This window comes from Hoplias malabaricus, chromosome 2 (genome assembly GCF_029633855.1).
Source record: "Hoplias malabaricus isolate fHopMal1 chromosome 2, fHopMal1.hap1, whole genome shotgun sequence".
Taxonomy (NCBI): Eukaryota; Metazoa; Chordata; class Actinopteri; order Characiformes; family Erythrinidae; genus Hoplias; species Hoplias malabaricus.
The window spans coordinates 15,117,011-15,136,679 of NC_089801.1; the positions used below are offsets into that span (position 1 = coordinate 15,117,011).

Genomic DNA, 19,669 nt, shown 5'->3' on the forward strand with positions numbered 1-19,669 from the left:
GCCCTCCCCCACCACCTCTCTGCACCGCACCCTCTTCCTGCATCCTGTGGGATCAACAGGATCCTGCCAGATTGCTGCAAGGAATTTATACTTACCTGGCAGGAGCGATACCATGATCACAAAGGTGGTTCACCCAAGGCGAGGCTCAGCCATTGCACTCCGGCTGAGCTGACCCTTGCGAATTCCCCAAATGTGGGAATCTCGACTGCATAATTTCTGGTAGTGGGGGACTGCGTTCGCGCTCTCCCCTGACAAAACCTCGTTCCAAAGACAGACCTGAATCAGTACTATAGCGCAAGCTGCGGTGTTGCTCAAAGAAGATTTACCAGGAGGGAATGCGATCAGGGAGAAAGCTCACATACTTATCAGGCTCCCAGGATCGGTGAGTCCCCAAGACTAACTTGGAGACACTCTCTGCAAGCATAGCTCCATGTGTGTCAGCTGTGGTTGAGGTTTGTTTGTTTTTGGGTTTTTTTAGTTGTGTGTTTTATTTTTCATTTTTTTTTCTTTTGTGTTTTTTTTATTTATGTCTTTTTACGGTTGCCTGGCACACCACTAGGCAGAGGGGGCCAACTTTTACCAGCAAGGAGAGGCATTTCGGAGACCTACCCCATTGCAGAACGCTTGCGGACATGCGGCAGGTACATGTGGGCCCTGTGAGAAGTCCACGTTGTGCTTGCTACGGCAGCACATATACTAAAATTGGATCGATACAGAGAAGATTAGCATGGCCCCTGCGAAAGGATGACACGCAAATCCGTGAGGCGTTCCATATTTTGCACCATCACACCGGAAACGCAGCGTGTCTCTGCTTCAGAAGATCCTCAAGCAATAGTGTTAAAGGTGGCTGCCAGGAGAGCTAAACCTATGCCTGGTCAGACCACAAGAGGCCACAGACATTCACAAGACAATCACATTTCCATCAGCATGGTGGGTGGGGCTAGGAAGTCCTCAAGCCCTCCCCCACCACCTCTCTGCACCGCACCCTCTTCCTGCATCCTGTGGGATCAACAGGATCCTGCCAGATTGCTGCAAGGAATTTATACTTACCTGGCAGGGGCGACACCATGATCACAAAGGTGGTTCACCCAAGGCGAGGCTCAGCCATTGCACTCCGGCTGAGCTGACCCTTGCGAATTCCCCAAATGTGGGAATCTCGACTGCATAATTTCTGGTAGTGGGGGATTGCGTTCGCGCTCTCCCCTGACAAAACCTCGTTCCAAAGACAGACCTGAATCAGTACTATAGCGCAAGCTGCGGTGTTGCTCAAAGAAGATTTACCAGGAGGGAATGCGATCAGGGAGAAAGCTCACATACTTATCAGGCTCCCAGGATCGGTGAGTCCCCAAGACTAACTTGGAGACACTCTCTGCAAGCATAGCTCCATGTGTGTCAGCTGTGGTTGAGGTTTGTTTGTTTTTGGGTTTTTTTAGTTGTGTGTTTTATTTTTCATTTTTTTTTCTTTTGTGTTTTTTTTTATTTATGTCTTTTTACGGTTGCCTGGCACACCACTAGGCAGAGGGGGCCAACTTTTACCAGCAAGGAGAGGCATTTCGGAGACCTACCCCATTGCAGAACGCTTGCGGACATGCGGCAGGTACATGTGGGCCCTGTGAGAAGTCCACGTTGTGCTTGCTACGGCAGCACATATACTAAAATTGGATCGATACAGAGAAGATTAGCATGGCCCCTGCGAAAGGATGACACGCAAATCCGTGAGGCGTTCCATATTTTGCACCATCACACCGGAAACGCAGCGTGTCTCTGCTTCAGAAGATCCTCAAGCAATAGTGTTAAAGGTGGCTGCCAGGAGAGCTAAACCTATGCCTGGTCAGATCACAAGAGGCCACAGACATTCACAAGACAATCACATTTCCATCAGCATGGTGGGCGGGTCTAGGAAGTCCTCAAGCCCTCCCCCACCACCTCTCTGCACCGCACCCTCTTCCTGCATCCTGTGGGATCAACAGGATCCTGCCAGATTGCTGCAAGGAACTTATACTTACCTGGCAGGGGCGATACCATGATCACAAAGGTGGTTCACCCAAGGCGAGGCTCAGCCATTGCACTCCGGCTGAGCTGACCCTTGCGAAGTCCCCAAATGTGGGAATCTCGACTGCATAATTTCTGGTAGTGGGGGACTGCGTTCGCGCTCTCCCCTGACAAAATCTCGTTCCAAAGACAGACCTGAATCAGTACTATAGCGCAAGCTGCGGTGTTGCTCAAAGAAGATTTACCAGGAGGGAATGCGATCAGGGAGAAAGCTCACATACTTATCAGGCTCCCAGGATCGGTGAGTCCCCAAGACTAACTTGGAGACACTCTCTGCAAGCATAGCTCCATGTGTGTCAGCTGTGGTTGAGGTTTGTTTGTTTTTGGGTTTTTTTAGTTGTGTGTTTTATTTTTCATTTTTTTTTTCTTTTGTGTTTTTTTTATTTATGTCTTTTTACGGTTGCCTGGCACACCACTAGGCAGAGGGGGCCAACTTTTACCAGCAAGGAGAGGCATTTCGGAGACCTACCCCATTGCAGAACGCTTGCGGACATGCGGCAGGTACATGTGGGCCCTGTGAGAAGTCCACGTTGTGCTTGCTACGGCAGCACATATACTAAAATTGGATCGATACAGAGAAGATTAGCATGGCCCCTGCGAAAGGATGACACGCAAATCCGTGAGGCGTTCCATATTTTGCACCATCACACCGGAAACGCAGCGTGTCTCTGCTTCAGAAGATCCTCAAGCAATAGTGTTAAAGGTGGCTGCCAGGAGAGCTAAACCTATGCCTGGTCAGACCACAAGAGGCCACAGACATTCACAAGACAATCACATTTCCATCAGCATGGTGGGCGGGGCTAGGAAGTCCTCAAGCCCTCCCCCACCACCTCTCTGCACCGCACCCTCTTCCTGCATCCTGTGGGATCAACAGGATCCTGCCAGATTGCTGCAAGGAAGTTATACTTACCTGGCAGGGGCAACACCATGATCACAAAGGTAGTTCACCCAAGGCGAGGCTCAGCCATTGCACTCCGGCTGAGCTGACCCTTGCGAAGTCCCCAAATGTGGGAATCTCGACTGCATAATTTCTGGTAGTGGGGGACTGCGTTCGCGCTCTCCCCTGACAAAATCTCGTTCCAAAGACAGACCTGAATCAGTACTATAGCGCAAGCTGCGGTGTTGCTCAAAGAAGATTTACCAGGAGGGAATGCGATCAGGGAGAAAGCTCACATACTTATCAGGCTCCCAGGATCGGTGAGTCCCCAAGACTAACTTGGAGACACTCTCTGCAAGCATAGCTCCATGTGTGTCAGCTGTGGTTGAGGTTTGTTTGTTTTTGGGTTTTTTTAGTTGTGTGTTTTATTTTTTCTTTTTTTTTCTTTTGTGTTTTTTTTTATTTATGTCTTTTTACGGTTGCCTGGCACACCACTAGGCAGAGGGGGCCAACTTTTACCAGCAAGGAGAGGCATTTCGGAGACCTACCCCATTGCAGAACGCTTGCGGACATGCGGCAGGTACATGTGGGCCCTGTGAGAAGTCCACGTTGTGCTTGCTACGGCAGCACATATACTAAAATTGGATCGATACAGAGAAGATTAGCATGGCCCCTGCGAAAGGATGACACGCAAATCCGTGAGGCGTTCCATATTTTGCACCATCACACCGGAAACGCAGCGTGTCTCTGCTTCAGAAGATCCTCAAGCAATAGTGTTAAAGGTGGCTGCCAGGAGAGCTAAACCTATGCCTGGTCAGACCACAAGAGGCCACAGACATTCACAAGACAATCACATTTCCATCAGCATGGTGGGCGGGGCTAGGAAGTCCTCAAGCCCTCCCCCACCACCTCTCTGCACCGCACCCTCTTCCTGCATCCTGTGGGATCAACAGGATCCTGCCAGATTGCTGCAAGGAACTTATACTTACCTGGCAGGGGCGATACCATGATCACAAAGGTGGTTCACCCAAGGCGAGGCTCAGCCATTGCACTCCGGCTGAGCTGACCCTTGCGAAGTCCCCAAATGTGGGAATCTCGACTGCATAATTTCTGGTAGTGGGGGATTGCGTTCGCGCTCTCCCCTGACAAAATCTCGTTCCAAAGACAGACCTGAATCAGTACTATAGCGCAAGCTGCGGTGTTGCTCAAAGAAGATTTACCAGGAGGGAATGCGATCAGGGAGAAAGCTCACATACTTATCAGGCTCCCAGGATCGGTGAGTCCCCAAGACTAACTTGGAGACACTCTCTGCAAGCATAGCTCCATGTGTGTCAGCTGTGGTTGAGGTTTGTTTGTTTTTGGGTTTTTTTAGTTGTGTGTTTTATTTTTCATTTTTTTTTCTTTTGTGTTTTTTTTATTTATGTCTTTTTACAGTTGCCTGGCACACCACTAGGCAGAGGGGGCCAACTTTTACCAGCAAGGAGAGGCATTTCGGAGACCTACCCCATTGCAGAACGCTTGCGGACATGCGGCAGGTACATGTGGGCCCTGTGAGAAGTCCACGTTGTGCTTGCTACGGCAGCACATATACTAAAATTGGATCGATACAGAGAAGATTAGCATGGCCCCTGCGAAAGGATGACACGCAAATCCGTGAGGCATTCCATATTTTGCACCATCACACCGGAAACGCAGCGTGTCTCTGCTTCAGAAGATCCTCAAGCAATAGTGTTAAAGGTGGCTGCCAGGAGAGCTAAACCTATGCCTGGTCAGACCACAAGAGGCCACAGACATTCACAAGACAATCACATTTCCATCAGCATGGTGGGCGGGGCTAGGAAGTCCTCAAGCCCTCCCCCACCACCTCTCTGCACCGCACCCTCTTCCTGCATCCTGTGGGATCAACAGGATCCTGCCAGATTGCTGCAAGGAAGTTATACTTACCTGGCAGGGGCAACACCATGATCACAAAGGTAGTTCACCCAAGGCGAGGCTCAGCCATTGCACTCCGGCTGAGCTGACCCTTGCGAAGTCCCCAAATGTGGGAATCTCGACTGCATAATTTCTGGTAGTGGGGGACTGCGTTCGCGCTCTCCCCTGACAAAATCTCGTTCCAAAGACAGACCTGAATCAGTACTATAGCGCAAGCTGCGGTGTTGCTCAAAGAAGATTTACCAGGAGGGAATGCGATCAGGGAGAAAGCTCACATACTTATCAGGCTCCCAGGATCGGTGAGTCCCCAAGACTAACTTGGAGACACTCTCTGCAAGCATAGCTCCATGTGTGTCAGCTGTGGTTGAGGTTTGTTTGTTTTTGGGTTTTTTTAGTTGTGTGTTTTATTTTTTCTTTTTTTTTCTTTTGTGTTTTTTTTTATTTATGTCTTTTTACGGTTGCCTGGCACACCACTAGGCAGAGGGGGCCAACTTTTACCAGCAAGGAGAGGCATTTCGGAGACCTACCCCATTGCAGAACGCTTGCGGACATGCGGCAGGTACATGTGGGCCCTGTGAGAAGTCCACGTTGTGCTTGCTACGGCAGCACATATACTAAAATTGGATCGATACAGAGAAGATTAGCATGGCCCCTGCGAAAGGATGACACGCAAATCCGTGAGGCGTTCCATATTTTGCACCATCACACCGGAAACGCAGCGTGTCTCTGCTTCAGAAGATCCTCAAGCAATAGTGTTAAAGGTGGCTGCCAGGAGAGCTAAACCTATGCCTGGTCAGACCACAAGAGGCCACAGACATTCACAAGACAATCACATTTCCATCAGCATGGTGGGCGGGGCTAGGAAGTCCTCAAGCCCTCCCCCACCACCTCTCTGCACCGCACCCTCTTCCTGCATCCTGTGGGATCAACAGGATCCTGCCAGATTGCTGCAAGGAACTTATACTTACCTGGCAGGGGCGATACCATGATCACAAAGGTGGTTCACCCAAGGCGAGGCTCAGCCATTGCACTCCGGCTGAGCTGACCCTTGCGAAGTCCCCAAATGTGGGAATCTCGACTGCATAATTTCTGGTAGTGGGGGATTGCGTTCGCGCTCTCCCCTGACAAAATCTCGTTCCAAAGACAGACCTGAATCAGTACTATAGCGCAAGCTGCGGTGTTGCTCAAAGAAGATTTACCAGGAGGGAATGCGATCAGGGAGAAAGCTCACATACTTATCAGGCTCCCAGGATCGGTGAGTCCCCAAGACTAACTTGGAGACACTCTCTGCAAGCATAGCTCCATGTGTGTCAGCTGTGGTTGAGGTTTGTTTGTTTTTGGGTTTTTTTAGTTGTGTGTTTTATTTTTCATTTTTTTTCTTTTGTGTTTTTTTTATTTATGTCTTTTTACAGTTGCCTGGCACACCACTAGGCAGAGGGGGCCAACTTTTACCAGCAAGGAGAGGCATTTCGGAGACCTACCCCATTGCAGAACGCTTGCGGACATGCGGCAGGTACATGTGGGCCCTGTGAGAAGTCCACGTTGTGCTTGCTACGGCAGCACATATACTAAAATTGGATCGATACAGAGAAGATTAGCATGGCCCCTGCGAAAGGATGACACGCAAATCCGTGAGGCGTTCCATATTTTGCACCATCACACCGGAAACGCAGCGTGTCTCTGCTTCAGAAGATCCTCAAGCAATAGTGTTAAAGGTGGCTGCCAGGAGAGCTAAACCTATGCCTGGTCAGACCACAAGAGGCCACAGACATTCACAAGACAATCACATTTCCATCAGCATGGTGGGTGGGGCTAGGAAGTCCTCAAGCCCTCCCCCACCACCTCTCTGCACCGCACCCTCTTCCTGCATCCTGTGGGATCAACAGGATCCTGCCAGATTGCTGCAAGGAATTTATACTTACCTGGCAGGGGCGACACCATGATCACAAAGGTGGTTCACCCAAGGCGAGGCTCAGCCATTGCACTCCGGCTGAGCTGACCCTTGCGAATTCCCCAAATGTGGGAATCTCGACTGCATAATTTCTGGTAGTGGGGGACTGCGTTCGCGCTCTCCCCTGACAAAACCTCGTTCCAAAGACAGACCTGAATCAGTACTATAGCGCAAGCTGCGGTGTTGCTCAAAGAAGATTTACCAGGAGGGAATGCGATCAGGGAGAAAGCTCACATACTTACCAGGCTCCCAGGATCGGTGAGTCCCCAAGACTAACTTGGAGACACTCTCTGCAAGCATAGCTCCATGTGTGTCAGCTGTGGTTGAGGTTTGTTTGTTTTTGGGTTTTTTTAGTTGTGTGTTTTATTTTTCATTTTTTTTTCTTTTGTGTTTTTTTTATTTATGTCTTTTTACGGTTGCCTGGCACACCACTAGGCAGAGGGGGCCAACTTTTACCAGCAAGGAGAGGCATTTCGGAGACCTACCCCATTGCAGAACGCTTGCGGACATGCGGCAGGTACATGTGGGCCCTGTGAGAAGTCCACGTTGTGCTTGCTACGGCAGCACATATACTAAAATTGGATCGATACAGAGAAGATTAGCATGGCCCCTGCGAAAGGATGACACGCAAATCCGTGAGGCGTTCCATATTTTGCACCATCACACCGGAAACGCAGCGTGTCTCTGCTTCAGAAGATCCTCAAGCAATAGTGTTAAAGGTGGCTGCCAGGAGAGCTAAACCTATGCCTGGTCAGACCACAAGAGGCCACAGACATTCACAAGACAATCACATTTCCATCAGCATGGTGGGCGGGGCTAGGAAGTCCTCAAGCCCTCCCCCACCACCTCTCTGCACCGCACCCTCTTCCTGCATCCTGTGGGATCAGCAGGATCCTGCCAGATTGCTGCAAGGAATTTATACTTACCTGGCAGGGGCGACACCATGATCACAAAGGTGGTTCACCCAAGGCGAGGCTCAGCCATTGCACTCCGGCTGAGCTGACCCTTGCGAATTCCCCAAATGTGGGAATCTCGACTGCATAATTTCTGGTAGTGGGGGACTGCGTTCGCGCTCTCCCCTGACAAAACCTCGTTCCAAAGACAGACCTGAATCAGTACTACAGCGCAAGCTGTGGTGTTGCTCAAAGAAGATTTACCAGGAGGGAATGCGATCAGGGAGAAAGCTCACATACTTATCAGGCTCCCAGGATCGGTGAGTCCCCAAGACTAACTTGGAGACACTCTCTGCAAGCATAGCTCCATGTGTGTCAGCTGTGGTTGAGGTTTGTTTGTTTTTGGGTTTTTTTAGTTGTGTGTTTTATTTTTCATTTTTTTTTCTTTTGTGTTTTTTTTATTTATGTCTTTTTACGGTTGCCTGGCACACCACTAGGCAGAGGGGGCCAACTTTTACCAGCAAGGAGAGGCATTTCGGAGACCTACCCCATTGCAGAACGCTTGCGGACATGCGGCAGGTACATGTGGGCCCTGTGAGAAGTCCACGTTGTGCTTGCTACGGCAGCACATATACTAAAATTGGATCGATACAGAGAAGATTAGCATGGCCCCTGCGAAAGGATGACACGCAAATCCGTGAGGCGTTCCATATTTTGCACCATCACACCGGAAACGCAGCGTGTCTCTGCTTCAGAAGATCCTCAAGCAATAGTGTTAAAGGTGGCTGCCAGGAGAGCTAAACCTATGCCTGGTCAGACCACAAGAGGCCACAGACATTCACAAGACAATCACATTTCCATCAGCATGGTGGGTGGGGCTAGGAAGTCCTCAAGCCCTCCCCCACCACCTCTCTGCACCGCACCCTCTTCCTGCATCCTGTGGGATCAACAGGATCCTGCCAGATTGCTGCAAGGAATTTATACTTACCTGGCAGGGGCGACACCATGATCACAAAGGTGGTTCACCCAAGGCGAGGCTCAGCCATTGCACTCCGGCTGAGCTGACCCTTGCGAATTCCCCAAATGTGGGAATCTCGACTGCATAATTTCTGGTAGTGGGGGACTGCGTTCGCGCTCTCCCCTGACAAAACCTCGTTCCAAAGACAGACCTGAATCAGTACTATAGCGCAAGCTGCGGTGTTGCTCAAAGAAGATTTACCAGGAGGGAATGCGATCAGGGAGAAAGCTCACATACTTATCAGGCTCCCAGGATCGGTGAGTCCCCAAGACTAACTTGGAGACACTCTCTGCAAGCATAGCTCCATGTGTGTCAGCTGTGGTTGAGGTTTGTTTGTTTTTGGGTTTTTTTAGTTGTGTGTTTTATTTTTCATTTTTTTTTCTTTTGTGTTTTTTTTATTTATGTCTTTTTACGGTTGCCTGGCACACCACTAGGCAGAGGGGGCCAACTTTTACCAGCAAGGAGAGGCATTTCGGAGACCTACCCCATTGCAGAACGCTTGCGGACATGCGGCAGGTACATGTGGGCCCTGTGAGAAGTCCACGTTGTGCTTGCTACGGCAGCACATATACTAAAATTGGATCGATACAGAGAAGATTAGCATGGCCCCTGCGAAAGGATGACACGCAAATCCGTGAGGCGTTCCATATTTTGCACCATCACACCGGAAACGCAGCGTGTCTCTGCTTCAGAAGATCCTCAAGCAATAGTGTTAAAGGTGGCTGCCAGGAGAGCTAAACCTATGCCTGGTCAGACCACAAGAGGCCACAGACATTCACAAGACAATCACATTTCCATCAGCATGGTGGGCGGGGCTAGGAAGTCCTCAAGCCCTCCCCCACCACCTCTCTGCACCGCACCCTCTTCCTGCATCCTGTGGGATCAACAGGATCCTGCCAGATTGCTGCAAGGAAGTTATACTTACCTGGCAGGGGCGACACCATGATCACAAAGGTGGTTCACCCAAGGCGAGGCTCAGCCATTGCACTCCGGCTCAGCTGACCCTTGCGAATTCCCCAAATGTGGGAATCTCGACTGCATAATTTCTGGTAGTGGGGGACTGTGTTCGCGCTCTCCCCTGACAAAATCTCGTTCCAAAGACAGACCTGAATCAGTACTATAGCGCAAGCTGCGGTGTTGCTCAAAGAAGATTTACCAGGAGGGAATGCGATCAGGGAGAAAGCTCACATACTTATCAGGCTCCCAGGATCGGTGAGTCCCCAAGACTAACTTGGAGACACTCTCTGCAAGCATAGCTCCATGTGTGTCAGCTGTGGTTGAGGTTTGTTTGTTTTTGGGTTTTTTTAGTTGTGTGTTTTATTTTTCATTTTTTTTTCTTTTGTGTTTTTTTTATTTATGTCTTTTTACGGTTGCCTGGCACACCACTAGGCAGAGGGGGCCAACTTTTACCAGCAAGGAGAGGCATTTCGGAGACCTACCCCATTGCAGAACGCTTGCGGACATGCGGCAGGTACATGTGGGCCCTGTGAGAAGTCCATGTTGTGCTTGCTACGGCAGCACATATACTAAAATTGGATCGATACAGAGAAGATTAGCATGGCCCCTGCGAAAGGATGACACGCAAATCCGTGAGGCGTTCCATATTTTGCACCATCACACCGGAAACGCAGCGTGTCTCTGCTTCAGAAGATCCTCAAGCAATAGTGTTAAAGGTGGCTGCCAGGAGAGCTAAACCTATGCCTGGTCAGACCACAAGAGGCCACAGACATACACAAGACAATCACATTTCCATCAGCATGGTGGGTGGGGCTAGGAAGTCCTCAAGCCCTCCCCCACCACCTCTCTGCACCGCACCCTCTTCCTGCATCCTGTGGGATCAACAGGATCCTGCCAGATTGCTGCAAGGAATTTATACTTACCTGGCAGGGGCGACACCATGATCACAAAGGTGGTTCACCCAAGGCGAGGCTCAGCCATTGCACTCCGGCTGAGCTGACCCTTGCGAATTCCCCAAATGTGGGAATCTCGACTGCATAATTTCTGGTAGTGGGGGACTGCGTTCGCGCTCTCCCCTGACAAAACCTCGTTCCAAAGACAGACCTGAATCAGTACTATAGCGCAAGCTGCGGTGTTGCTCAAAGAAGATTTACCAGGAGGGAATGCGATCAGGGAGAAAGCTCACATACTTATCAGGCTCCCAGGATCGGTGAGTCCCCAAGACTAACTTGGAGACACTCTCTGCAAGCATAGCTCCATGTGTGTCAGCTGTGGTTGAGGTTTGTTTGTTTTTGGGTTTTTTTAGTTGTGTGTTTTATTTTTCATTTTTTTTTCTTTTGTGTTTTTTTTATTTATGTCTTTTTACGGTTGCCTGGCACACCACTAGGCAGAGGGGGCCAACTTTTACCAGCAAGGAGAGGCATTTCGGAGACCTACCCCATTGCAGAACGCTTGCGGACATGCGGCAGGTACATGTGGGCCCTGTGAGAAGTCCACGTTGTGCTTGCTACGGCAGCACATATACTAAAATTGGATCGATACAGAGAAGATTAGCATGGCCCCTGCGAAAGGATGACACGCAAATCCGTGAGGCGTTCCATATTTTGCACCATCACACCGGAAACGCAGCGTGTCTCTGCTTCAGAAGATCCTCAAGCAATAGTGTTAAAGGTGGCTGCCAGGAGAGCTAAACCTATGCCTGGTCAGACCACAAGAGGCCACAGACATTCACAAGACAATCACATTTCCATCAGCATGGTGGGCGGGGCTAGGAAGTCCTCAAGCCCTCCCCCACCACCTCTCTGCACCGCACCCTCTTCCTGCATCCTGTGGGATCAACAGGATCCTGCCAGATTGCTGCAAGGAAGTTATACTTACCTGGCAGGGGCGACACCATGATCACAAAGGTGGTTCACCCAAGGCGAGGCTCAGCCATTGCACTCCGGCTGAGCTGACCCTTGCGAATTCCCCAAATGTGGGAATCTCGACTGCATAATTTCTGGTAGTGGGGGACTGCGTTCGCGCTCTCCCCTGACAAAATCTCGTTCCAAAGACAGACCTGAATCAGTACTATAGCGCAAGCTGCGGTGTTGCTCAAAGAAGATTTACCAGGAGGGAATGCGATCAGGGAGAAAGCTCACATACTTATCAGGCTCCCAGGATCGGTGAGTCCCCAAGACTAACTTGGAGACACTCTCTGCAAGCATAGCTCCATGTGTGTCAGCTGTGGTTGAGGTTTGTTTGTTTTTGGGTTTTTTTAGTTGTGTGTTTTATTTTTCATTTTTTTTTCTTTTGTGTTTTTTTTATTTATGTCTTTTTACGGTTGCCTGGCACACCACTAGGCAGAGGGGGCCAACTTTTACCAGCAAGGAGAGGCATTTCGGAGACCTACCCCATTGCAGAACGCTTGCGGACATGCGGCAGGTACATGTGGGCCCTGTGAGAAGTCCACGTTGTGCTTGCTACGGCAGCACATATACTAAAATTGGATCGATACAGAGAAGATTAGCATGGCCCCTGCGAAAGGATGACACGCAAATCCGTGAGGCGTTCCATATTTTGCACCATCACACCGGAAACGCAGCGTGTCTCTGCTTCAGAAGATCCTCAAGCAATAGTGTTAAAGGTGGCTGCCAGGAGAGCTAAACCTATGCCTGGTCAGACCACAAGAGGCCACAGACATTCACAAGACAATCACATTTCCATCAGCATGGTGGGCGGGGCTAGGAAGTCCTCAAGCCCTCCCCCACCACCTCTCTGCACCGCACCCTCTTCCTGCATCCTGTGGGATCAACAGGATCCTGCCAGATTGCTGCAAGGAAGTTATACTTACCTGGCAGGGGCGACACCATGATCACAAAGGTGGTTCACCCAAGGCGAGGCTCAGCCATTGCACTCCGGCTGAGCTGACCCTTGCGAATTCCCCAAATGTGGGAATCTCGACTGCATAATTTCTGGTAGTGGGGGACTGCGTTCGCGCTCTCCCCTGACAAAATCTCGTTCCAAAGACAGACCTGAATCAGTACTATAGCGCAAGCTGCGGTGTTGCTCAAAGAAGATTTACCAGGAGGGAATGCGATCAGGGAGAAAGCTCACATACTTATCAGGCTCCCAGGATCGGTGAGTCCCCAAGACTGACTTGGAGACACTCTCTGCAAGCATAGCTCCATGTGTGTCAGCTGTGGTTGAGGTTTGTTTGTTTTTGGGTTTTTTTAGTTGTGTGTTTTATTTTTCATTTTTTTTTCTTTTGTGTTTTTTTTATTTATGTCTTTTTACGGTTGCCTGGCACACCACTAGGCAGAGGGGGCCAACTTTTACCAGCAAGGAGAGGCATTTCGGAGACCTACCCCATTGCAGAACGCTTGCGGACATGCGGCAGGTACATGTGGGCCCTGTGAGAAGTCCACGTTGTGCTTGCTACGGCAGCACATATACTAAAATTGGATCGATACAGAGAAGATTAGCATGGCCCCTGCGAAAGCATGACACGCAAATCCGTGAGGCGTTCCATATTTTGCACCATCACACCGGAAACGCAGCGTGTCTCTGCTTCAGAAGATCCTCAAGCAATAGTGTTAAAGGTGGCTGCCAGGAGAGCTAAACCTATGCCTGGTCAGACCACAAGAGGCCACAGACATTCACAAGACAATCACATTTCCATCAGCATGGTGGGTGGGGCTAGGAAGTCCTCAAGCCCTCCCCCACCACCTCTCTGCACCGCACCCTCTTCCTGCATCCTGTGGGATCAACAGGATCCTGCCAGATTGCTGCAAGGAATTTATACTTACCTGGCAGGGGCGACACCATGATCACAAAGGTGGTTCACCCAAGGCGAGGCTCAGCCATTGCACTCCGGCTGAGCTGACCCTTGCGAATTCCCCAAATGTGGGAATCTCGACTGCATAATTTCTGGTAGTGGGGGACTGCGTTCGCGCTCTCCCCTGACAAAACCTTGTTCCAAAGACAGACCTGAATCAGTACTATAGCGCAAGCTGCGGTGTTGCTCAAAGAAGATTTACCAGGAGGGAATGCGATCAGGGAGAAAGCTCACATACTTATCAGGCTCCCAGGATCGGTGAGTCCCCAAGACTAACTTGGAGACACTCTCTGCAAGCATAGCTCCATGTGTGTCAGCTGTGGTTGAGGTTTGTTTGTTTTTGGGTTTTTTTAGTTGTGTGTTTTATTTTTCATTTTTTTTTCTTTTGTGTTTTTTTTATTTATGTCTTTTTACGGTTGCCTGGCACACCACTAGGCAGAGGGGGCCAACTTTTACCAGCAAGGAGAGGCATTTCGGAGACCTACCCCATTGCAGAACGCTTGCGGACATGCGGCAGGTACATGTGGGCCCTGTGAGAAGTCCACGTTGTGCTTGCTACGGCAGCACATATACTAAAATTGGATCGATACAGAGAAGATTAGCATGGCCCCTGCGAAAGGATGACACGCAAATCCGTGAGGCGTTCCATATTTTGCACCATCACACCGGAAACGCAGCGTGTCTCTGCTTCAGAAGATCCTCAAGCAATAGTGTTAAAGGTGGCTGCCAGGAGAGCTAAACCTATGCCTGGTCAGACCACAAGAGGCCACAGACATTCACAAGACAATCACATTTCCATCAGCATGGTGGGTGGGGCTAGGAAGTCCTCAAGCCCTCCCCCACCACCTCTCTGCACCGCACCCTCTTCCTGCATCCTGTGGGATCAACAGGATCCTGCCAGATTGCTGCAAGGAATTTATACTTACCTGGCAGGGGCGACACCATGATCACAAAGGTGGTTCACCCAAGGCGAGGCTCAGCCATTGCACTCCGGCTGAGCTGACCCTTGCGAATTCCCCAAATGTGGGAATCTCGACTGCATAATTTCTGGTAGTGGGGGACTGCGTTCGCGCTCTCCCCTGACAAAACCTCGTTCCAAAGACAGACCTGAATCAGTACTATAGCGCAAGCTGCGGTGTTGCTCAAAGAAGATTTACCAGGAGGGAATGCGATCAGGGAGAAAGCTCACATACTTATCAGGCTCCCAGGATCGGTGAGTCCCCAAGACTAACTTGGAGACACTCTCTGCAAGCATAGCTCCATGTGTGTCAGCTGTGGTTGAGGTTTGTTTGTTTTTGGGTTTTTTTAGTTGTGTGTTTTATTTTTCATTTTTTTTTTCTTTTGTGTTTTTTTTTTATTTATGTCTTTTTACGGTTGCCTGGCACACCACTAGGCAGAGGGGGCCAACTTTTACCAGCAAGGAGAGGCATTTCGGAGACCTACCCCATTGCAGAACGCTTGCGGACATGCGGCAGGTACATGTGGGCCCTGTGAGACGTCCACGTTGTGCTTGCTACGGCAGCACATATACTAAAATTGGATCGATACAGAGAAGATTAGCATGGCCCCTGCGAAAGGATGACACGCAAATCCGTGAGGCGTTCCATATTTTGCACCATCACACCGGAAACGCAGCGTGTCTCTGCTTCAGAAGATCCTCAAGCAATAGTGTTAAAGGTGGCTGCCAGGAGAGCTAAACCTATGCCTGGTCAGACCACAAGAGGCCACAGACATTCACAAGACAATCACATTTCCATCAGCATGGTGGGTGGGGCTAGGAAGTCCTCAAGCCCTCCCCCACCACCTCTCTGCACCGCACCCTCTTCCTGCATCCTGTGGGATCAACAGGATCCTGCCAGATTGCTGCAAGGAATTTATACTTACCTGGCAGGGGCGACACCATGATCACAAAGGTGGTTCACCCAAGGCGAGGCTCAGCCATTGCACTCCGGCTGAGCTGACCCTTGCGAATTCCCCAAATGTGGGAATCTCGACTGCATAATTTCTGGTAGTGGGGGACTGCGTTCGCGCTCTCCCCTGACAAAATCTCGTTCCAAAGACAGACCTGAATCAGTACTATAGCGCAAGCTGCGGTGTTGCTCAAAGAAGATTTACCAGGAGGGAATGCGATCAGGGAGAAAGCTCACATACTTATCAGGCTCCCAGGATCGGTGAGTCCCCAAGACTAACTTGGAGACACTCTCTGCAAGCATAGCTCCATGTGTGTCAGCTGTGGTTGAGGTTTGTTTGTTTTTGGGTTTTTTTAGTTGTGTGTTTTATTTTTCATTTTTTTTTCTTTTGTGTTTTTTTTATTTATGTCTTTTTACGGTTGCCTGGCACACCACTAGGCAGAGGGGGCCAACTTTTACCAGCAAGGAGAGGCATTTCGGAGACCTACCCCATTGCAGAACGCTTGCGGACATGCGGCAGGTACATGTGGGCCCTGTGAGAAGTCCACGTTGTGCTTGCTACGGCAGCACATATACTAAAATTGGATCGATACAGAGAAGATTAGCATGGCCCCTGCGAAAGGATGACACGCAAATCCGTGAGGCGTTCCATATTTTGCACCATCACACCGGAAACGCAGCGTGTCTCTGCTTCAGAAGATCCTCAAGCAATAGTGTTAAAGGTGGCTGCCAGGAGAGCTAAACCTATGCCTGGTCAGACCACAAGAGGCCACAGACATTCACAAGACAATCACATTTCCATCAGCATGGTGGGTGGGGCTAGGAAGTCCTCAAGCCCTCCCCCACCACCTCTCTGCACCGCACCCTCTTCCTGCATCCTGTGGGATCAACAGGATCCTGCCAGATTGCTGCAAGGAATTTATACTTACCTGGCAGGGGCGACACCATGATCACAAAGGTGGTTCACCCAAGGCGAGGCTCAGCCATTGCACTCCGGCTGAGCTGACCCTTGCGAATTCTCCAAATGTGGGAATCTCGACTGCATAATTTCTGGTAGTGGGGGACTGCGTTCGCGCTCTCCCCTGGCAAAATCTCGTTCCAAAGACAGACCTGAATCAGTACTATAGCGCAAGCTGCGGTGTTGCTCAAAGAAGATTTACCAGGAGGGAATGCGATCAGGGAGAAAGCTCACATACTTATCAGGCTCCCAGGATCGGTGAGTCCCCAAGACTAACTTGGAGACACTCTCTGCAAGCATAGCTCCATGTGTGTCAGCTGTGGTTGAGGTTTGTTTGTTTTTGGGTTTTTTTAGTTGTGTGTTTTATTTTTCATTTTTTTTTCTTTTGTGTTTTTTTTATTTATGTCTTTTTACGGTTGCCTGGCACACCACTAGGCAGAGGGGGCCAACTTTTACCAGCAAGGAGAGGCATTTCGGAGACCTACCCCATTGCAGAACGCTTGCGGACATGCGGCAGGTACATGTGGGCCCTGTGAGAAGTCCACGTTGTGCTTGCTACGGCAGCACATATACTAAAATTGGATCGATACAGAGAAGATTAGCATGGCCCCTGCGAAAGGATGACACGCAAATCCGTGAGGCGTTCCATATTTTGCACCATCACACCGGAAACGCAGCGTGTCTCTGCTTCAGAAGATCCTCAAGCAATAGTGTTAAAGGTGGCTGCCAGGAGAGCTAAACCTATGCCTGGTCAGACCACAAGAGGCCACAGACATTCACAAGACAATCACATTTCCATCAGCATGGTGGGTGGGGCTAGGAAGTCCTCAAGCCCTCCCCCACCACCTCTCTGCACCGCACCCTCTTCCTGCATCCTGTGGGATCAACAGGATCCTGCCAGATTGCTGCAAGGAACTTATACTTACCTGGCAGGGGCGACACCATGATCACAAAGGTGGTTCACCCAAGGCGAGGCTCAGCCATTACACTCCGGCTGAGCTGACCCTTGCGAAGTCCCCAAATGTGGGAATCTCGACTGCATAATTTCTGGTAGTGGGGGACTGCGTTCGCGCTCTCCCCTGACAAAATCTCCTTCCAAAGACAGACCTGAATCAGTACTATAGCGCAAGCTGCGGTGTTGCTCAAAGAAGATTTACCAGGAGGGAATGCGATCAGGGAGAAAGCTCACATACTTATCAGGCTCCCAGGATCGGTGAGTCCCCAAGACTAACTTGGAGACACTCTCTGCAAGCATAGCTCCATGTGTGTCAGCTGTGGTTGAGGTTTGTTTGTTTTTTGGGTTTTTTTAGTTGTGTGTTTTATTTTTCATTTTTTTTTCTTTTGTGTTTTTTTTATTTATGTCTTTTTACGGTTGCCTGGCACACCACTAGGCAGAGGGGGCCAACTTTTACCAGCAAGGAGAGGCATTTCGGAGACCTACCCCATTGCAGAACGCTTGCGGACATGCGGCAGGTACATGTGGGCCCTGTGAGAAGTCCACGTTGTGCTTGCTACGGCAGCACATATACTAAAATTGGATCGATACAGAGAAGATTAGCATGGCCCCTGCGAAAGGATGACACGCAAATCCGTGAGGCGTTCCATATTTTGCACCATCACACCGGAAACGCAGCGTGTCTCTGCTTCAGAAGATCCTCAAGCAATAGTGTTAAAGGTGGCTGCCAGGAGAGCTAAACCTATGCCTGGTCAGACCACAAGAGGCCACAGACATTCACAAGACAATCACATTTCCATCAGCATGGTGGGCGGGGCTAGGAAGTCCTCAAGCCCTCCCCCACCACCTCTCTGCACCACACCCTCTTCCTGCATCCTGTGGGATCAACAGGATCCTGCCAGATTGCTGCAAGGAAGTTATACTTACCTGGCAGGGGCGACACCATGATCACAAAGGTGGTTCACCCAAGGCGAGGCTCAGCCATTGCACTCCGGCTGAGCTGACCCTTGCGAATTCCCCAAATGTGGGAATCTCGACTGCATAATTTCTGGTAGTGGGGGACTGCGTTCGCGCTCTCCCCTGACAAGATCTCGTTCCAAAGACAGACCTGAATCAGTACTATAGCGCAAGCTGCGGTGTTGCTCAAAGAAGATTTACCAGGAGGGAATGCGATCAGGGAGAAAGCTCACATACTTATCAGGCTCCCAGGATCGGTGAGTCCCCAAGACTAACTTGGAGACACTCTCTGCAAGCATAGCTCCATGTGTGTCAGCTGTGGTTGAGGTTTGTTTGTTTTTGGGTTTTTTTAGTTGTGTGTTTTATTTTTCATTTTTTTTTCTTTTGTGTTTTTTTTATTTATGTCTTTTTACGGTTGCCTGGCACACCACTAGGCAGAGGGGGCCAACTTTTACCAGCAAGGAGAGGCATTTCGGAGACCTACCCCATTGCAGAACGCTTGCGGACATGCGGCAGGTACATGTGGGCCCTGTGAGAAGTCCACGTTGTGCTTGCTACGGCAGCACATATACTAAAATTGGATCGATACAGAGAAGATTAGCATGGCCCCTGCGAAAGGATGACACGCAAATCCGTGAGGCGTTCCATATTTTGCACCATCACACCGGAAACGCAGCGTGTCTCTGCTTCAGAAGATCCTCAAGCAATAGTGTTAAAGGTGGCTGCCAGGAGAGCTAAACCTATGCCTGGTCAGACCACAAGAGGCCACAGACATTCACAAGACAATCACATTTCCATCAGCATGGTGGGCGGGGCTAGGAAGTCCTCAAGCCCTCCCCCACCACCTCTCTGCACCGCACCCTCTTCCTGCATCCTGTGGGATCAACAGGATCCTGCCAGATTGCTGCAAGGAACTTATACTTACCTGGCAGGGGCGACACCATGATCACAAAGGTGGTTCACCCAAGGCGAGGCTCAGCCATTGCACTCCGGCTGAGCTGACCCTTGCGAAGTCCCCAAATGTGGGAATCTCGACTGCATAATTTCTGGTAGTGGGGGACTGCGTTCGCGCTCTCCCCTGACAAAATCTCCTTCCAAAGACAGACCTGAATCAGTACTATAGCGCAAGCTGCGGTGTTGCTCAAAGAAGATTTACCAGGAGGGAATGCGATCAGGGAGAAAGCTCACATACTTATCAGGCTCCCAGGATCGGTGAGTCCCCAAGACTAACTTGGAGACACTCTCTGCAAGCATAGCTCCATGTGTGTCAGCTGTGGTTGAGGTTTGTTTGTTTTTGGGTTTTTTTAGTTGTGTGTTTTATTTTTCATTTTTTTTTCTTTTGTGTTTTTTTTATTTATGTCTTTTTACGATTGCCTGGCACACCACTAGGCA

General features: G+C 50.0%; 41 non-coding genes across 41 annotated transcripts; all 41 read left to right on the forward strand.

The window, feature by feature from the left end:
- Nucleotides 1-87: 87 nt before the first annotated feature.
- LOC136687978 (U1 spliceosomal RNA) lies at nt 88-251 on the forward strand. The gene has a single exon (XR_010800693.1). It is a non-coding gene; the product is annotated as a U1 spliceosomal RNA (small nuclear RNA).
- Nucleotides 252-672: 421 nt separating this feature from the next.
- On the forward strand, nt 673-779 carry LOC136688948 (U6 spliceosomal RNA). The gene has a single exon (XR_010801631.1). It is a non-coding gene; the product is annotated as a U6 spliceosomal RNA (small nuclear RNA).
- A 263-nt stretch (nt 780-1,042) lies between these two features.
- LOC136687936 (U1 spliceosomal RNA) lies at nt 1,043-1,206 on the forward strand. The gene has a single exon (XR_010800653.1). It is a non-coding gene; the product is annotated as a U1 spliceosomal RNA (small nuclear RNA).
- Nucleotides 1,207-1,628: 422 nt separating this feature from the next.
- Nucleotides 1,629-1,735, forward strand: LOC136688949 (U6 spliceosomal RNA). The gene has a single exon (XR_010801632.1). It is a non-coding gene; the product is annotated as a U6 spliceosomal RNA (small nuclear RNA).
- A 263-nt stretch (nt 1,736-1,998) lies between these two features.
- Nucleotides 1,999-2,162, forward strand: LOC136687951 (U1 spliceosomal RNA). The gene has a single exon (XR_010800667.1). It is a non-coding gene; the product is annotated as a U1 spliceosomal RNA (small nuclear RNA).
- A 422-nt stretch (nt 2,163-2,584) lies between these two features.
- LOC136688950 (U6 spliceosomal RNA) lies at nt 2,585-2,691 on the forward strand. Its single transcript, XR_010801633.1, has one exon. It is a non-coding gene; the product is annotated as a U6 spliceosomal RNA (small nuclear RNA).
- Nucleotides 2,692-2,954: 263 nt separating this feature from the next.
- LOC136688016 (U1 spliceosomal RNA) lies at nt 2,955-3,118 on the forward strand. The gene has a single exon (XR_010800730.1). It is a non-coding gene; the product is annotated as a U1 spliceosomal RNA (small nuclear RNA).
- Nucleotides 3,119-3,540: 422 nt separating this feature from the next.
- LOC136688951 (U6 spliceosomal RNA) lies at nt 3,541-3,647 on the forward strand. Its single transcript, XR_010801634.1, has one exon. It is a non-coding gene; the product is annotated as a U6 spliceosomal RNA (small nuclear RNA).
- A 263-nt stretch (nt 3,648-3,910) lies between these two features.
- Nucleotides 3,911-4,074, forward strand: LOC136687960 (U1 spliceosomal RNA). The gene has a single exon (XR_010800676.1). It is a non-coding gene; the product is annotated as a U1 spliceosomal RNA (small nuclear RNA).
- A 421-nt stretch (nt 4,075-4,495) lies between these two features.
- On the forward strand, nt 4,496-4,602 carry LOC136689000 (U6 spliceosomal RNA). Its single transcript, XR_010801679.1, has one exon. It is a non-coding gene; the product is annotated as a U6 spliceosomal RNA (small nuclear RNA).
- A 263-nt stretch (nt 4,603-4,865) lies between these two features.
- Nucleotides 4,866-5,029, forward strand: LOC136688017 (U1 spliceosomal RNA). The gene has a single exon (XR_010800732.1). It is a non-coding gene; the product is annotated as a U1 spliceosomal RNA (small nuclear RNA).
- A 422-nt stretch (nt 5,030-5,451) lies between these two features.
- LOC136688952 (U6 spliceosomal RNA) lies at nt 5,452-5,558 on the forward strand. Its single transcript, XR_010801635.1, has one exon. It is a non-coding gene; the product is annotated as a U6 spliceosomal RNA (small nuclear RNA).
- Nucleotides 5,559-5,821: 263 nt separating this feature from the next.
- On the forward strand, nt 5,822-5,985 carry LOC136687961 (U1 spliceosomal RNA). Its single transcript, XR_010800677.1, has one exon. It is a non-coding gene; the product is annotated as a U1 spliceosomal RNA (small nuclear RNA).
- A 420-nt stretch (nt 5,986-6,405) lies between these two features.
- Nucleotides 6,406-6,512, forward strand: LOC136688953 (U6 spliceosomal RNA). Its single transcript, XR_010801636.1, has one exon. It is a non-coding gene; the product is annotated as a U6 spliceosomal RNA (small nuclear RNA).
- A 263-nt stretch (nt 6,513-6,775) lies between these two features.
- On the forward strand, nt 6,776-6,939 carry LOC136687912 (U1 spliceosomal RNA). The gene has a single exon (XR_010800631.1). It is a non-coding gene; the product is annotated as a U1 spliceosomal RNA (small nuclear RNA).
- Nucleotides 6,940-7,360: 421 nt separating this feature from the next.
- LOC136688954 (U6 spliceosomal RNA) lies at nt 7,361-7,467 on the forward strand. The gene has a single exon (XR_010801637.1). It is a non-coding gene; the product is annotated as a U6 spliceosomal RNA (small nuclear RNA).
- A 263-nt stretch (nt 7,468-7,730) lies between these two features.
- On the forward strand, nt 7,731-7,894 carry LOC136687913 (U1 spliceosomal RNA). Its single transcript, XR_010800632.1, has one exon. It is a non-coding gene; the product is annotated as a U1 spliceosomal RNA (small nuclear RNA).
- Nucleotides 7,895-8,315: 421 nt separating this feature from the next.
- On the forward strand, nt 8,316-8,422 carry LOC136688955 (U6 spliceosomal RNA). The gene has a single exon (XR_010801638.1). It is a non-coding gene; the product is annotated as a U6 spliceosomal RNA (small nuclear RNA).
- Nucleotides 8,423-8,685: 263 nt separating this feature from the next.
- On the forward strand, nt 8,686-8,849 carry LOC136687914 (U1 spliceosomal RNA). The gene has a single exon (XR_010800633.1). It is a non-coding gene; the product is annotated as a U1 spliceosomal RNA (small nuclear RNA).
- Nucleotides 8,850-9,270: 421 nt separating this feature from the next.
- On the forward strand, nt 9,271-9,377 carry LOC136688956 (U6 spliceosomal RNA). The gene has a single exon (XR_010801639.1). It is a non-coding gene; the product is annotated as a U6 spliceosomal RNA (small nuclear RNA).
- A 263-nt stretch (nt 9,378-9,640) lies between these two features.
- On the forward strand, nt 9,641-9,804 carry LOC136687999 (U1 spliceosomal RNA). The gene has a single exon (XR_010800714.1). It is a non-coding gene; the product is annotated as a U1 spliceosomal RNA (small nuclear RNA).
- A 421-nt stretch (nt 9,805-10,225) lies between these two features.
- Nucleotides 10,226-10,332, forward strand: LOC136688957 (U6 spliceosomal RNA). The gene has a single exon (XR_010801640.1). It is a non-coding gene; the product is annotated as a U6 spliceosomal RNA (small nuclear RNA).
- A 263-nt stretch (nt 10,333-10,595) lies between these two features.
- On the forward strand, nt 10,596-10,759 carry LOC136687915 (U1 spliceosomal RNA). The gene has a single exon (XR_010800634.1). It is a non-coding gene; the product is annotated as a U1 spliceosomal RNA (small nuclear RNA).
- Nucleotides 10,760-11,180: 421 nt separating this feature from the next.
- On the forward strand, nt 11,181-11,287 carry LOC136688958 (U6 spliceosomal RNA). Its single transcript, XR_010801641.1, has one exon. It is a non-coding gene; the product is annotated as a U6 spliceosomal RNA (small nuclear RNA).
- Nucleotides 11,288-11,550: 263 nt separating this feature from the next.
- On the forward strand, nt 11,551-11,714 carry LOC136687916 (U1 spliceosomal RNA). Its single transcript, XR_010800635.1, has one exon. It is a non-coding gene; the product is annotated as a U1 spliceosomal RNA (small nuclear RNA).
- Nucleotides 11,715-12,135: 421 nt separating this feature from the next.
- LOC136688959 (U6 spliceosomal RNA) lies at nt 12,136-12,242 on the forward strand. Its single transcript, XR_010801642.1, has one exon. It is a non-coding gene; the product is annotated as a U6 spliceosomal RNA (small nuclear RNA).
- A 263-nt stretch (nt 12,243-12,505) lies between these two features.
- LOC136687917 (U1 spliceosomal RNA) lies at nt 12,506-12,669 on the forward strand. Its single transcript, XR_010800636.1, has one exon. It is a non-coding gene; the product is annotated as a U1 spliceosomal RNA (small nuclear RNA).
- A 421-nt stretch (nt 12,670-13,090) lies between these two features.
- LOC136689024 (U6 spliceosomal RNA) lies at nt 13,091-13,197 on the forward strand. The gene has a single exon (XR_010801703.1). It is a non-coding gene; the product is annotated as a U6 spliceosomal RNA (small nuclear RNA).
- A 263-nt stretch (nt 13,198-13,460) lies between these two features.
- LOC136687918 (U1 spliceosomal RNA) lies at nt 13,461-13,624 on the forward strand. Its single transcript, XR_010800637.1, has one exon. It is a non-coding gene; the product is annotated as a U1 spliceosomal RNA (small nuclear RNA).
- Nucleotides 13,625-14,045: 421 nt separating this feature from the next.
- Nucleotides 14,046-14,152, forward strand: LOC136688960 (U6 spliceosomal RNA). The gene has a single exon (XR_010801643.1). It is a non-coding gene; the product is annotated as a U6 spliceosomal RNA (small nuclear RNA).
- A 263-nt stretch (nt 14,153-14,415) lies between these two features.
- LOC136687919 (U1 spliceosomal RNA) lies at nt 14,416-14,579 on the forward strand. Its single transcript, XR_010800638.1, has one exon. It is a non-coding gene; the product is annotated as a U1 spliceosomal RNA (small nuclear RNA).
- Nucleotides 14,580-15,003: 424 nt separating this feature from the next.
- On the forward strand, nt 15,004-15,110 carry LOC136688961 (U6 spliceosomal RNA). The gene has a single exon (XR_010801644.1). It is a non-coding gene; the product is annotated as a U6 spliceosomal RNA (small nuclear RNA).
- Nucleotides 15,111-15,373: 263 nt separating this feature from the next.
- LOC136687920 (U1 spliceosomal RNA) lies at nt 15,374-15,537 on the forward strand. The gene has a single exon (XR_010800639.1). It is a non-coding gene; the product is annotated as a U1 spliceosomal RNA (small nuclear RNA).
- A 421-nt stretch (nt 15,538-15,958) lies between these two features.
- Nucleotides 15,959-16,065, forward strand: LOC136688962 (U6 spliceosomal RNA). The gene has a single exon (XR_010801645.1). It is a non-coding gene; the product is annotated as a U6 spliceosomal RNA (small nuclear RNA).
- A 263-nt stretch (nt 16,066-16,328) lies between these two features.
- Nucleotides 16,329-16,492, forward strand: LOC136687956 (U1 spliceosomal RNA). The gene has a single exon (XR_010800672.1). It is a non-coding gene; the product is annotated as a U1 spliceosomal RNA (small nuclear RNA).
- A 421-nt stretch (nt 16,493-16,913) lies between these two features.
- Nucleotides 16,914-17,020, forward strand: LOC136688964 (U6 spliceosomal RNA). Its single transcript, XR_010801646.1, has one exon. It is a non-coding gene; the product is annotated as a U6 spliceosomal RNA (small nuclear RNA).
- A 263-nt stretch (nt 17,021-17,283) lies between these two features.
- LOC136687993 (U1 spliceosomal RNA) lies at nt 17,284-17,447 on the forward strand. The gene has a single exon (XR_010800708.1). It is a non-coding gene; the product is annotated as a U1 spliceosomal RNA (small nuclear RNA).
- A 422-nt stretch (nt 17,448-17,869) lies between these two features.
- LOC136688965 (U6 spliceosomal RNA) lies at nt 17,870-17,976 on the forward strand. Its single transcript, XR_010801647.1, has one exon. It is a non-coding gene; the product is annotated as a U6 spliceosomal RNA (small nuclear RNA).
- Nucleotides 17,977-18,239: 263 nt separating this feature from the next.
- LOC136687921 (U1 spliceosomal RNA) lies at nt 18,240-18,403 on the forward strand. The gene has a single exon (XR_010800640.1). It is a non-coding gene; the product is annotated as a U1 spliceosomal RNA (small nuclear RNA).
- Nucleotides 18,404-18,824: 421 nt separating this feature from the next.
- On the forward strand, nt 18,825-18,931 carry LOC136688966 (U6 spliceosomal RNA). Its single transcript, XR_010801648.1, has one exon. It is a non-coding gene; the product is annotated as a U6 spliceosomal RNA (small nuclear RNA).
- A 263-nt stretch (nt 18,932-19,194) lies between these two features.
- LOC136687964 (U1 spliceosomal RNA) lies at nt 19,195-19,358 on the forward strand. Its single transcript, XR_010800680.1, has one exon. It is a non-coding gene; the product is annotated as a U1 spliceosomal RNA (small nuclear RNA).
- The last annotated feature ends 311 nt before the right edge of the window (nt 19,359-19,669 follow it).